The 15,238-nt window shown below is 35.0% G+C and overlaps 1 long non-coding RNA gene across 1 annotated transcript in view; it reads right to left on the bottom strand.

The window, feature by feature from the left end:
* The window catches only part of LOC138692643 (uncharacterized), a 92,322-nt gene that overhangs the window by 26,496 nt on the left and 50,588 nt on the right, over positions 1-15,238 (bottom strand). The window contains exon 5 of the long non-coding RNA XR_011330094.1: positions 2,582-2,754. This is a non-coding gene — a long non-coding RNA (uncharacterized lncRNA). The remainder of the gene's footprint in view (positions 1-2,581; positions 2,755-15,238) is intronic.

Here is a 15,238-nt window from a genome sequence, read left to right as displayed (position 1 = left end):
ATCTTTCATAGATCATATTGAATGATATGTAAATAGTCCCTAAGAATTTGTAATAAAATGTTTCGTATTTCAAAGACTTGGAATTTTAATTTCACTAATAGCCTAGTTGTAGGTAGACTGTAGAAGGGAACCTCTCGCTCCAAATAACATACCTTTGACGACCCACTGATTCACAGGTATGTTATATTTAGAAGAGAGGAAAGGTAGGCATGGTTCATGTACTTCTTGTTTTTCCTTGTTGACCTCGTCCGCTTGTAAGAGGTTTCTCTCAAAGCGGATGGTTGGATCTAGTACCATGGCCTTATCCTTAACCCTGCCGATGGCTATGATGTCCGCGCGCCTGTTGGAATCTGCGGCCGAAATGCAGTGAACCTCTTCGTGAACCTCCCAACCAAGGTGTCTTAGGACTTCTGCAATACTTGTCCTCACTCTGTGATGTCTGTTGTTCCGTAGCAGCTCGCTTTTCCTGCAGAATCCCAATACATGACCGATAGTTTCTGTCTCGTTGCAGACAGTATGCCTACAGCGGGTTGTAGTAAAGGATCTGCCTGGAACGGATCTTACAGGAATAAGATTGCAAGCAAGCTTCACCGCATTCACGTATTCAGATGTTGAAAGAGGTTTTTTTGCTGGATTTTTAAGTAGGTTATTTTACAACGCTTTATCAACATCTTCGGTTATTTAGCGTCTGAATGAGATGAAGGTGATAATGCCGGTGAAATGAGTCCGAGGTCCAGCACCGAAAGTTACCCAGCATTTGCTCATATTGGGTTGAGGGAAAACCCCGGAAAAAACCTCAACCAGGTAACTTGCCCCGACCGGGAATCGAACCCGGGCCACCTGGTTTCGCGACCAGACGCGCTTGGACATCCATGAATTAGCTTTAGGGCACTCAGCATACATAATCACTCCTTTCCCTTTATGTGGCAGTTGACGCCAAGCCTGGAAAGGTCTCGTTCTTAGAATTTCTCTAAGTTCCCTCCCACTTGTCTTTGGAGAAAGAGACGATTTAGTAAAATTAAATTTTCCAAGGGTCGCATTTTTCTCTTCTTCAAGATTCCGTATGTGGTGTAAATGTGGATCATGAAGGGGCTGAAGAGGATTATAATATTAATATTAAATGCTGTATACTGGCTTCCCATTCCGCACACAGTATACCTAGTCCACGAACTTTTTAGACGAATATAACAACTAATTTGGAGTGTCGCCTGGCAACATCGTGATTTCTTTGACATCACTTCTATTTTGTCAAGATCTCTTAAGAAACCGGTGGATAATTGATTTAAAGGCGCACATTGTAAGGGATATATGAGACTAGGCCACACATATTCATTAATAATTTTTAAATTCTGCTCAGATTTAAGTAATTTTATTTGTACAAGGCCATTAAGATCAGATGCTAGATTTTTAAAAATTCTAATTTTGTGAATTGAAATTTCATCAGTAAAATCAATGCCAAGATATCTATTTTTATCTGTTATCGAATCAATTTTTCAACCTTGTAAGGTTGTAATTTTTCCCTGTGTTAAATTCCCTTTCCTTAGTTCTAAAGCTTTACTCTTTGAAGGATTAGTTGTTAACCCAACCCTGCAGACTGCCCTCTGCCACATTGAGCATTGTTGTTTACTGATCAAAGTTATGTTATCAGCAAAAGCTAATGCAGATAAAGACGGCAGATTTTCTGATAAATAATTTGTATCCATATTGTTCAGTGATTTCATGACCACGTATTAAGTCCACCAGTGAACGAAATTAAATTTGTTACTTTCTATTCCTTTATCTTTCATGTTGTGAAGTTTGATGGTTCCAAGTCGCCATATTTGTAAACTGTGAAACAAATTCTTAAAAATGGTTTTGTGTAGTGTATTGAAAACTTGTCCGGTTTACGAGTAATTCAGTTTTTCGTCATTCGTGTAAAGAAATTGTATGTTGGACGTACCTAATACGATTTGAAACGAAGCTCCTCGTTCAGCATCTAAGTACTCGCGAACTATCAAAGTTACCTCCAAGCAAAAATACGAATAATTAAAATATAAAATTCATTGTTCCACGTAACCTTTCTAGCTCTTATGGGTAATTACTTGCCAAAATGTTCTTAAGCAATAATTTGCATGTATATACACTGTAATACGTGTGGGCTGATTTGTAACATTAGTAGTCGCGTGGGGGTTAGAGTGACCCCCAATTAAAAACACGAATTAAAATACGAAATATCCTCGTTCTACTGTATGTAAATACTCTGACTCATATGCATCATTACTTGCCATAATCTTCTAGAGTAAGAGATTTCACTTATAGACTCACAAAAATAACACTATACTACTTGTGGACTAATTTATGATATTAGTAGTCGCGTGGGGTCAACAGAACCCCCAGCCTAGAAAATTTAAATTAACGCAACAAATGACAGTGATAAACTGGAAGTTATCATGTAGTCGTATTGCCGACACCTTTAAGGAAGGTACTGATAAGCTGGGCAACAGCGTAAAAATAATACAAACCAACATATAACACGCGACTACTTAAATTTTAATGTGCGACTGCAGTGTCAAAACACTCAATAGTGATTATAGTTACTCACATTATGGTAAGGGGCTGCACCAAGTGATGAGTCCGTGATCTTCAGAGCTGGAATCACCGGAATTGAGGGAGTTAATTACTTCCTCGACACACTCATCCAATATTCCCTCTTTCGTCCATGCCTCTTCTTTTGACGTCAGTCACTACTCCTGCCCAGTCTGCTGCAGTGACTTCCTGTTTTCATGGCAAAGAAGCACATGATGGTAATGGAGTAACACTCAACATATCTTAAATGGAACAAGTGTTGTGAAATTTAATCGTATACTACGCATAAGTAGGCAGTTCAGAATCGATTCTGAACCGTGCTGGAACAAACTTTATAAAATAATTACATAATAAAAATATGATAGGCCTAATTTGGTCCATGCAGCATCCGTCTTTGGGCAAGAATAAATCCTTCAACATGTTTCCGAATTTAACTTGTATATAAATAATAGAATATGATAATTTTAGTTCATGACGCATGCATTTGGTGCAAGAATAATCCCATTAACGTGTTTCTAAATCAGTCTTGGATACTACACTTAATAAATCAATCCAATCCAATTTCAATAGCGTGGATTGTGTAGACCTAACCTATGAAGATAATTCTTTGTGTTGGCCTAATTCTGCATCATTGTTTACGTTGTAAGCAAAAACAAATAAAAAATTAAGGTGGAATATAAATATTATTTTAAGAAACACAGGAGAAAAATGTGAGTAAATGATGAGCACAGAAACGCTATTGCTGGCACTTTGTTTTCTTAATCACTAGAATAACCTTAGGAATTAAAATGAACAGCTTCAGTAGGTCCACGGTAAAATAGTAATTTTTCCTTAATTTGTATTTTATTTTTTGGCCTAGGGAAAATACTCGTCCTTTACAACACTCGCAAAAATACAATTATTATTATTATTATTATTATTATTATTATTATTATTATTATTATTATTATTATTATTATTATTATTATTATTTGGGGCTAAGAGGGATGAAGTGAGAAGAAAATGGAGAAAGTTACACAACGCAGAACTGCACGCATTGCATTCTTCATCTGACATAATTAGGAACATTAAATCGAGACGTTTGAGATGGGCAGGGCATGTAGTACGTATGTGCGAATCCAGAAATGCATATACAGTGTTAGTTGGGAGACCGGAGGGAAAAATACCTTTGGGGAGGCCGAGACGTATATGGGAGGGTAATATTAAAATGGATTTGAGGGACGTTGGATATGATGATAGAGACTGAATTAATCTTGCACAGGATAAAGACCGATGGTGGACTTATGTGAGGGCGGCAATGAACCTCCGGGTTCCTTAAAAGCCATTTGTAAGTAAGTAATTGTTATTGTTATTGCTATTATTATTACATTGAAATTTTGTAAAAATTAGTATTTTAACTTATGTTGTACAAATAGAGATGAAAGCAAGTCTAGTGGTGGGGTTGCCACCTTTAGCCTCTGGACAGGCTGAGGACCATAGGTAAATGTGATGAACACCGAATCACTGCCAATGAAATGGAGTTTTTAAGAAGAACTGCTGACTATACTAGATTAGACAAGAAGAAAAATATGAAATGCAAATAAGACGAAGACCATGTCATAGAAAGAAAGGTAAAGAAGGGAAGCTTGCGAATTCTAATTGAGGCAGTAGAGCAAGTGGATATCTTCAAATACTTGGGGTGTACTATATAAGCAATAACATGAGCTGCTGCCACGAAGTGAGGAGGATAGCAATGGCCAAGGAAGCTTTTAATAGAAAAAGGAGGATCTTCTAGGACCTCTGAAAAAAAGAACTAAGGAAGAGACTAGTGAAGTGCTTTGTATGGAGTGTAACATTGCATGGGGCAGAAACATGGGCATTACGACGAAGTGAAGAGAAGCGAATAGAATCATTTGAAATGTGGATATGGAGAAGAATGGAACGTGTGAAGTGGACAAAGAGAATAAGAAATGAAGCTGTGTTGGAAAGAGTGGGTGAAGAAATAATGAAGCTGAAACTGATCAGGAAGAGTAAAAGGAATTAGTGGGTCACTGTCTGAGAAGAAACTGCCTACTGAAGGATGCACTGGAAGGAATGGTGAACGGGAGAAGAGACCGGGGTAGAAGAAGATCAGATGATAGACGACATTAAGATATATGGGTCATATGAGGAAACAAAGAGGAAGTAAGAAAATAGGAAAGTCTGGAGAAAGCTGGGTTTGCAGTGAAAGACCTGCCCTTGGGGAGAACACTAAACGAATGAATGAATGGTCAAAAACTCGCATTTTCAGTACAGTTAAAATGCACACTCGCTGTAATCAGTAAGCATACTATGAACTTTGTAAGATTTTTAAAAGAATAAAAAAGAAAATAATCCTCACTAGCTATATAAATGTTAATATGTTTTGATAGTATTTATTCACACACGTTATTATATAAAATCTAGTACTCAATTGAGGACTGAATATGACAAACGACGGAAAGTGTCGCAAATATCAATTTCCGCTTCTTCGCTTGGAACGATTGTAGCCTACGTGCCGTGCTTTGTATCCTGGTGAACGTGGAAAATGCTAGATCCATCTGGTTTAGTATAATTTTTGTGGTAAGACTTAGCTAATGATGAGGTGCAAATTATGGGAAATTGGCAAGATTCCCAAACTTTTCCTTCGCGGCACTTTCATCGGTCACCATATTCAGTCCTCAATTGTTTTGTGGGTGGGCAGAATAATTATGTTCCTTTTTAAAGGGTACACATTTTTTGTATAATTATCTGCTATCAGGGCGGAAAGCTGTAGCCTCATTTCTACTTCTACTAATTAAATATAATAATAATAAATAATTATTATTTATTTTGTAATATTGCGATTATATCATAATAGGCCTAATTATTATTGGTGGTGTCTCATGTTTTTATTGATTCGTATGTTCGTGACTTTGTATACATTTTGCAGTGTTCTCCAAATTTAAGATAGTATTTAAATATAATTTACCATTCACAGAATTCTGAACTTTCATAAGCATAGCATTATACGATTTTGTTTGTATTTATTGAGAAGGAAGGATGGTCATAAAACAACGTAATGTATTAAAACCGTAACACCTCATTGTCCTCAGTAATTTTTAAATTGCGTCGCGCGTTCGGTAGTGTTTTAAATGTGTCTAGTCGAATCTTAACTCTAAGCCCCCAGTACACACATTAAAATTATTCCTAGAATTGTCATAGACGCTATAAAACGTAAATGTTTTTATTCCCTACTTATTGTTGCAGTTTTCGAACAGAAATCTTACTATAACTGAGAAATCTTACCTCAATGGGAAGTGATTCATCCTAGTTGTCCCATGGGAATCGAACCGAGCTCCACAATACACATATTCTCCATAAAACGCTATCTTTGCTTGCTTTAATTGAAACCAAAAATCATAATGGCGGTCCAATATGTCACTTGCATTGTTGAAGACGGCACTGTTACGCGTTGAACGATGAACACGAATTCCATAGAGGATGAAAAAATGGAACTAGCGTCAGTGAATAGAAGCTGTATTAAGGAAACTAATAGTACTTGGGTTGAGAACTTTCGATCTGACTTTAAAATGTAGTCAACCGGTCGCAAGGGAATTTAAATTCTGTCGTTTTCATATTTTATATTTCTAACGTATTTTTAAGTTTTCTCAAGATTGATCTAACGTACATTTTATGATGCAATTATGTTGTTGTTGTTGTTTTCTAATGCCAGGCATTTGACAATAAAGTCATTTGACCTCTTGCACTCCAATATTTTTCAAAGATATTATCATGACTAGCCACTGAAGCACAGATGCAATTATGTACTGCATTCTTGTTACTTATCAGTATAAAAATCATAAATCTTTGCTTTTTCCGAGAATATTAATTTCAAAACTCTTTAGCTTAGAGATGTTCTTCCTATTCGTTTATTAATTTTGTATTTGAAACTTCATTCTTACTATGTTGGCTGCGTTTTCATAACAGTTAGGAGATGAAGCTTAATGTTGCGACGCACAGTGGTCCAAATCGCTTAAAACCCGGACAAAAGTAATAACTTCTTTTCTAGTAGCCATATTAACTTGAAATTCGGTACACTTATTACTAATAACATGTATCTAACGTGTACAAATTTTAATGTCATTTGGAAATGAATAACTACCCCTCTTGAGGGGTGAGATAATTATGCGTTCATAAGGGCCAAATTAGATATTTTAATCACACCGCTGTTATTTTATTGCAAAACTCGATAAATGCAATAATTATAGTCATTTTATGTACACGATTTCATCAGCAACCCCTAATATAAGGGTTGAAAAGTTACATAAGTTATGTAATCCACAAGTTTAAAATTATATATAGGCTTAACCTGTATAAGTTATAATCGAAATTCAATTAAGGATTGTATTTTTGTGGGTGAGTACATTCTTACATTTAGTAACATAAATAATCCGTTAATATTTTCATAGTTTTGTAGGGGTATCCAAAATGTTACGTACCATTTAATACTACTGGTAATATAACTTGTATGAACTTGCACACTTGTAAATTCCATTATATTATTGTGCGAAATTAGATTAGAATATCTACCTGTTTATACATTTTGTTATGAAGTTTATGGCTAAGAAGAAATAAAGTATGCATTTTGTTGCTTAAAGGTGTTGAGCATTTGCATCTGAGAAGTGTGCCTTAGATGCACTGACTAGTTTCATTGTTGTAAATGCAGACAAGTTGAAATGCAGAACTGTTTGAAGGTCGCAATTCAAACACCAATCAATCAGTCAATCTTCTTAATGTATCCAGCTGTTTGCTGACAACATAAAGTCCACAATAGTCCACTGTAGTCTTTTCAATTTTTGTTTTCGTGAGAAATGAGGGGCATTTGATCGTTGTTCATTGTAAATTTCTGTTGCTAGTAGCCAGAGTTGGGGTGTAGTCAATATATACTGCAAGGCTGTGTCTTCTGCAACTGGTACTGATGATTTTAATTTACTTCTTTTATGGTTTATGGATGGACAATATAGAAGAATGTGTTCCAGATCTTCGTCATGATTATTACACCAAGAGTGATTCGAATTTGAAAAAGTAAAGACAAAATATTCTACATGATAAAATAAAGAATTTCAAGAGGAACTTAGATCTCCAGCCTGTCACTCGTCCCCGCAAGCTGATGTTTCAAATTCGTCGTCTTCTTCCCCCTTCTCTTCTTCGGATATTACCAAAAGACCAAACACTTCCAAAGATATATTTAATTTTTATTTTCTTTTGGTGGTTTATTCAAACTGGAAATTAATGGGTCAGAAGTCAACATTAATCTGATAAAGAGGTCTAAATTGTCGTCTCGTTTTGAAATTCTTCGAATAAAACTTCTCGAAATGTTGTCACATCTTAGTTTTTAGATTCAGTGGCATCATCTAATAATTCTGCAACCGATAAAATAACTGAGCTGCCGGCACAATTACAGACCCATGCAGGCCTACTGACATTTTGAAAAATCCTGGTTGAGTGTAAGAGAAGGCCTTACGGCCTTAACTCTGCCAGGTTAAATAAAACCATTTTATTATTATTATTATTATTATTATTATTATTATTATTATTATTATTATTATTATTATTATACTTGCTATCATTGATAACACTTTTCAGAAGAATAAGAAGTAGAAGAAATGTCTGAAAATGGTAACTAACTTTCTTGTTATAATTAGTCTGAATTTTTACGAAGATACGTGGTTTCATTGCTGTGACTAATTTTGTTCTAACGCTGATAATATTGAAGAAAAAACCACATTCTTATTACACTTTCTAGTGACTTTGTGCTATGACTGTCCAAATTTAATTCACATTTATTCTTTATATATTACACAACATATTCTTTATGTTGCACAAGAATCTTATTACCCTTTTCTTTAATTTTCTTGTAAATTTCTTCGCAACTAACACAAATTCATTTTTACACACTACATTATGCACACATTATACAATGACCTGAAATCAACAAAAGTCCTCTGAATATGGAAAAAATTAAGGGCCTTTGTTGTTTACTTCCAACAAATCACTCCTCAGTCTTTTAAGTAATCAAACATAAGTCTCGGTAAGTGCGTACGGCGCGACACGTGTTGATGGACCAGGCGCACAGATATGATTCAGAGGTCATAATTCGCAGAGTTGCAGGGTTTTGCAGATGACCGTATGGAACGAAGACAACTACAATGGTTTGGACACGTGCAACGGATGTCAGACGAGAGGTGGCCCAAGAAAGTATTGAATTGGTCTCCACCTGGGAGAAGAAAAAGAGGACGGCCTAGATATATGTGGAGGGAGAGAATTATAGAAGCAATGAGAGCTAGAGGCCTGGAAGATGGATCCTTGAATAACAGAGAAGAATGGAAAAAGGGAATCCAAGGCAACCGCTTATAAAGTGGAGAAGCCTTAAAAAAAAAAACAACCTTCAGTGACACACTTATAAATGCCTACCAATATATATTATGTAAGTTTCACAGTGTACACTGGTGAACATTTTTTTAAAACACTAAAACAATTTTGTTTTTTGCCCAAAACAAGAGCAATAGAAACTTGATTTATTATCAGTACTTAGAAACAAAAAGTACTGAAAACTGTAATTGTTCCTAATACATAAGACCATAACACCTTCACAAAAAATATACTTAGCAATCTTAGCATTTTACTTTGCATAATTAAGGCATACACAATGTTCAGAAATCACTTATAAAAATGCAGAATTAATCAGGAAAGATTTATGTCACTTTTGCCCGTAAGTATTGACCAGAACCTTAGAAGTATTCTTCGAAAAACACTTGGTCTTATTAGAATGACTATTGAGGATTATTATTGAGGTAATTTTGTGTTTTTAATATGAAGTTCGAAAAATGACTTTTGTCCGGCTTTTTAGCGATCCGGACCACTGTGCGACGGTGCAGTTAAGAAAACACAGTTCTTCTCACATGTTCGACTGTGTATTTGGGTTTAAAAAAATTACATTTATTTTCTTTGGATGTGTCCCCATTTTCTCCGGAACAAGTGAAAGTAGACAGTTGAAATTTCACAAATTTTATCATACTACATTTAAGCAACGGTTTGTCTACTGTGATCTTCGCCGACGATCTTCGCTGGGATTCTGTCCCGTTGATTTGAATATGCATGGTTTCTTTACAGCCATGAACGTCAACGAACATCGCTGAGCTGGACGAACATCGTCGGAGTTTGCCTTCGAATAAAAAATTTGACGATCATCGCCGAGAAACCAATTGTAAAATTACAGTAGGTCATGAACTATATATATTAGTCAGTTTACAATGCCTTTTGACATTTTCTGACAGCCAAATATTAATTTACAGTCACTGATAAATGTGTCGCACTGCAAGGTACCACTCCCCTCTATCTCTCCATAGGTCTTCTCCTATGCCCTTTTCCATGTTGTCATAGGTCTTCCTCTTTTCCTCCTTCTTGATGGGGTCCAATCAAATGCCAACCTTGGTAATATTTCCGTATTCATTCGCATCATATGCTCATACCATATTAGTTGTTTTGTGAAAATATCCTCTACAATATCATTCTTAACTTGCATTTTGTCTCCAATTATATCATTCCTAATTCTATCTCTTCTTGCAATGCCTGCTGATCGTCTCCAATAATCCATTTCTAAGGCCAAAATCATGAACTAAATCATTTAATATCATGTGATCTACACATTATACATATCATAATGGCGATAAAACAGAAATATTTCTACACTTTCTCCACAAATGAAGACCAGATATTAATTGATTATGTTTCTAAACACAAATCCCTGTTCGACATGAGCCAAAAACAAGAACCAACGTAAAGAATAACAAATCTAGCCAACCTATTATTCATAATAACAAAACACTAATAGATAGTAGAGATATAGCAAACGCATTTAATAAACACTACTCAAACTCTCACAGATTACATCCCAATACCACAAAAACTGACAAATTTATCAAAAGAGAATTACATAAAAATAATAAAAACAATATTACTAGTACAAAACCTGAAATATTTCATCAAAATTTTACTTCCAAAGAATTAACTCTAGCTTTACAAAATTTAAAAACCAAGAAATCTCCTGGCCCCGATAACATTCATTCCGAATTTTTTAAACATCTGGGGGGAAAAAGCCAAGTCTGTACTTTTATCCATTTTCAATTTATCATGGAACACCTCAGTTCCTGCAGCTTGGAAAAAAGTAATCATTGTACCAATTCACAAAAAAGGGAAACCTGCTCATGATGTTAATAGTTATCGACCAACAGCACTATTAAGCATGATAGCAAAAACCATGGAGTCGATGATCTCCAACAGATTAACTTGGTATTTAGAATCCCAAAATCTTTTATCACCAAGACAAGCCGACTTTCGACAACTACACTCTACCAATGAACAAGTCATACGCCTCGGCCAAGAAATAAAAGACAGTTTTAACAAGAAAGAAAATACCTTGGCAATATTTATTGACTTCCAGTTAGCATATGACTCTGTTTGGAGAGATAAATTATTACTAAAACTCCAGAAATTAGGTATCTCGAGCAATATGTTCAGATGGATATCAGAATTCCTTAGTCAAAGATTCATTGCCACTAGTCACTTTCTAGTTACAGACAAACATATCGAGGTCTACCTCAGGGCGCTGTCCTCAGTACAACTTTATTCAATATTTATATAAATGACTTACCCTCCCTATTAGAGGAATCAAACATGAAAGCAGCACTATTTGCAGATGATATAGTTTTGTGGACTTTCGGATCTTACAGACATGGAGACAAAATTCAAAATTCTGCTCTTAAAGCTCTAAATCAACTACATGAATGGAATACATCAAATTTGATGACACTCAATTTAAGCAAAAGTAACTACCAAATATTTTCACTTGGTAAAAAAGAAAGAGAATTCAATATCCAATACAATGGCCAACACCTTCCTAGGACTTATGAATCCAAATATCTTGGAGTTATTTTCGATAGTAAGTTAACATGGAGCAACCATTTGAAATACATTTCTGAAAAAGCTCGTAAAAGATTCTCCCTTCTAAAAAGATTAGCAAGAAAGAAATGGGGATGCTCTAGGAATACTTTGAACACTACATACAAAATGTTTATACAGCCAGTGCTGACATACTGCGGAGAAATTTTAATTACTTCACCTTTCATAAACGAAATAGAATATGTTCAAAACCAAGCTCTCAGACTCATTACTGGTGGAATCAAAACAACTCCAATAGATTCTATGAGGTTCCTCACTAATATTAACAGCATCAAAATGACAATAGAAGAAAAAGCACTGATTCAATATGGAAAACTTATTAGATTACCAGGAAACAATTGGCATTCATACAGTCCTCTCTGTAGATTGAAAACTCAGAAAAGTTCCATATCCATTGTTCAAGAATTAAAACAGAAAATCAATATCCAGAATTTAAAAGAAAACCTACAAATTAAACCAAACCCTTTAACTCTATTAAATATGGAATATAATCTAAATTTAACAGAAGAAATACTGAAATCAGAAGTAAACACTAGAATACTAAAACAATTGTCTTCAGAGACAATTAATATTAGATACCCTCCACAAAACTGGCTTCATTTATACACTGACGGATCCTTGATCTCCAGGGAAGAAGGTGCCGGTGCAGGTGTTACGTGCTGTCTCTTCTCACTTTATAGATCTCTTGGGTATGGAACAACAAGTTTTGATGGAGAAATCATTGCAATAAGTGAAAGTCTCAGGAATCTTCTATACCACATCAATCAATTTTAAAATGCAGTTATATTGTCAGACTCCAAAGCAGCTATTCTATCAATAGTCTCTAAACACACACCTTCATATCAAACAGCAGAAATAACTAAAATGCTCTATCAATTAATATCACTCAATAAAAGAATTGTATTCCGATGGATACCATCCCATTGTGGAATCCTGGGAAACGAGAATGCAGATGCTTTAGCAAAGAAGGGTAGCACTGCTACTTACAGACCTGTTACTAAATCTACGTATTACTCTGTGAAAAGATTTATTAAATCTACATAATTAGACTTCAACAAACAAAATTTGATAACACAATCCCAAGGGAAAAAATGGAACTCTGTGCATCAAAATCCACAGTTAATTCCCGATTTACCACGAAAATCGTCTGTAGCTGCATTTAGATTGGCAACAGGCCATGATTGTTTGGCCAAACACCTGCATAGAATTGGAATATATCAGTCCCCTAACTGTCCATTGTGCAACTCAAACCAAGAAATGGATTCGGAACACCTCAAAATCAGTGCTTAGTGGCTGGTCATGATAATATCTTTGAAAAATATTGGAGTGCAAGAGGTCAAATGACTTTATTGTCAAACGCCTGGCATTAGAAAACAACAACAACATATTTTGCAACAACCAGAACTGTTAATACAATTGAGTAAAATGATTCATAATTGAAGGACACACACCATGCGGCAGATTTAGCTAGGTACTGAAGCAAAAGTTTGAGTGTAAAATAGTGAGTGAAGTGGAATGCCGTGCAAAGGGGCGAAGTGCAACAACCTCCTTCTCACATTATTTTTTATCGGAGATAAAATTGGTCATTTCTTACTAATTTTGGGGTGCTAAAAACAAAAATTACGTTCAATTTTGTGGATTAGTTCTCATTTCGATTTTGCATAGTATTTTTGCTCGAATTTCTCGATTTTTCTCGAGATGATATTTTATTTACATTTTATATATTATTTATATTTATATGTATGTCGATAAACACATAGTGTAAGGACACAGTAAGAAATATATACATATATAGTGTAATGGGCAAAAAGAGTGAGTTAAAAGACTTTAATATTAGCATCGATAGTGACTTTGATTATGAAGTGAGATGCAGGAGGAAAGTGTTAGTGCCTGTTTTGAAAGCGGCAAGGGCAAACGGTCACTACGCGAGGCTAGTGAAGGACAAGTTAAAAATTAATGACGAGACTTTCGACGTAAAGTTATGTTTGGACAGCCTAAATGAATCTGGAATAAGTGAAAATATAAGCGAAGAAAAAAGGAAAATGCTTAAGGATAAAGTAATGGGGATAGTGAAAGAAAACTCATTTAGTACGAGGAACGAAGGCGTGAAGAGCAAGAAACCTGACATGCTAGAGAGTGCTGAAGTCCGAGTTTTGTCGAGGACAGCATATTCCGATCGAGAAGCATGCGGCAGAACCGTTGCTTACGGGATTACACAAGCTGGCGCATAGCACGATCGAGAGTAGGTCTCTGTGAGTCATGACAATTTCTGCCGCTAGGTTCGCCTCTCTGCCCTATGAAATGATGAATAGTACCATTACAAAGCATTGTGCATCGTGAAAATAGTTCGATTAGTTGTGCATTACTGATTGAGTACGAATATTATAAATATGCCAAGCATATTACAGTGTTATTTGAAGTTTGTTCAGCTAAGTTATATTCGAAAATTGTCTGTGTTTTGCTATGTGAAGAACTCGGTACCAACAGGTCGTATCTTTATAGGTTAAGGTAAATGTCAAAGTTCTCTCATATAACAAGCAATGCTATGTTAAAAGTGGCGAATTGCATTTTCCGACTCTCGAATGATGTGACCCGAAATGTAAAATAATTTCATGCATTGTTTCACTTACCAAGCATTACTGATATAGGCCTAATGAAAATGTGAACGACGTGATGTAAACATTGAAGATAATGTTGTTACTGTTTTCCCTTTCTCTTTTAGAAAATACCGACAAAAGTAATGAATTATCTTCATGCTGTACTTATTAGGTAATTAATGTGTATTTGTCTGTATTTTAGACCTGTGTATTGTTACGTAATTTTCAGTGAATTAGGTTAGAGAACTTAACAAGGTTAGTATGAGATTGGGTAATGCACCTCAAACTGTAACTAATAATGGCTGCTGCCGAAATAGGCTGAGGTGGTTATCGTGTGAAACAAATTATATCTGGAATATCTAGTTTTATTATATACGGATACGTAAAGTTTTTTTTTTGTTTTTGTTTTAGCATGTGTTTGTAATTTTGTGAGGTTCTGTCTAGCCTAATTTCTTTTTATTCTTGTATCATTATCAACACATTAATTTATTTTATATTCATTTCAGGTGTTACATCTATGGTGGCAACTCTACTTATGTTAGGATATGAAGTAACAATATATAGGCTATTCATCTTCATCATTTGCTAAAAATTAAAGAAAACTGTATGTGTTCGACTCATTCCACCGTCATTTCTTCTTATGTATGTGAACCACGTTCGTTCTAAAAGTGCTACAATAAATGAACACTATAGACAACGTGATGGAACAATTTACAAGTTACTGTTAAAATGCTCAACATTTTCAAGTGGTGCTATACCCATTGTTTCAAAATGTACATACATATTTTTACATTTCTATAAGTGGTGTCATAAATTATTTCAGCATATTTGTAAATTCTTCAAAATTAATTCTTCTAATTAATACCATAAAGTAATGAAATAATGTAGCCTAGGCCTATATGTGATTTTATACTACCGGTATTGATGTTGATCTTGGTAAATTAATCCAATTTCACAGTGTTGTCTTTTGTATTGTGGTTCATAACAATTATAACAGTATGTACGTGGAAATGTTTTTAAAATAATAAATTCTAGCTCATGATTTTAAGTGGTCGTTTCAATGGGAGGTTATATTG

Source organism: Periplaneta americana, chromosome 17 (genome assembly GCF_040183065.1).
Source record: "Periplaneta americana isolate PAMFEO1 chromosome 17, P.americana_PAMFEO1_priV1, whole genome shotgun sequence".
NCBI lineage: Eukaryota > Metazoa > Arthropoda > Insecta > Blattodea > Blattidae > Periplaneta > Periplaneta americana.
This window is presented reverse-complemented; position numbering and strand designations above follow the sequence as displayed.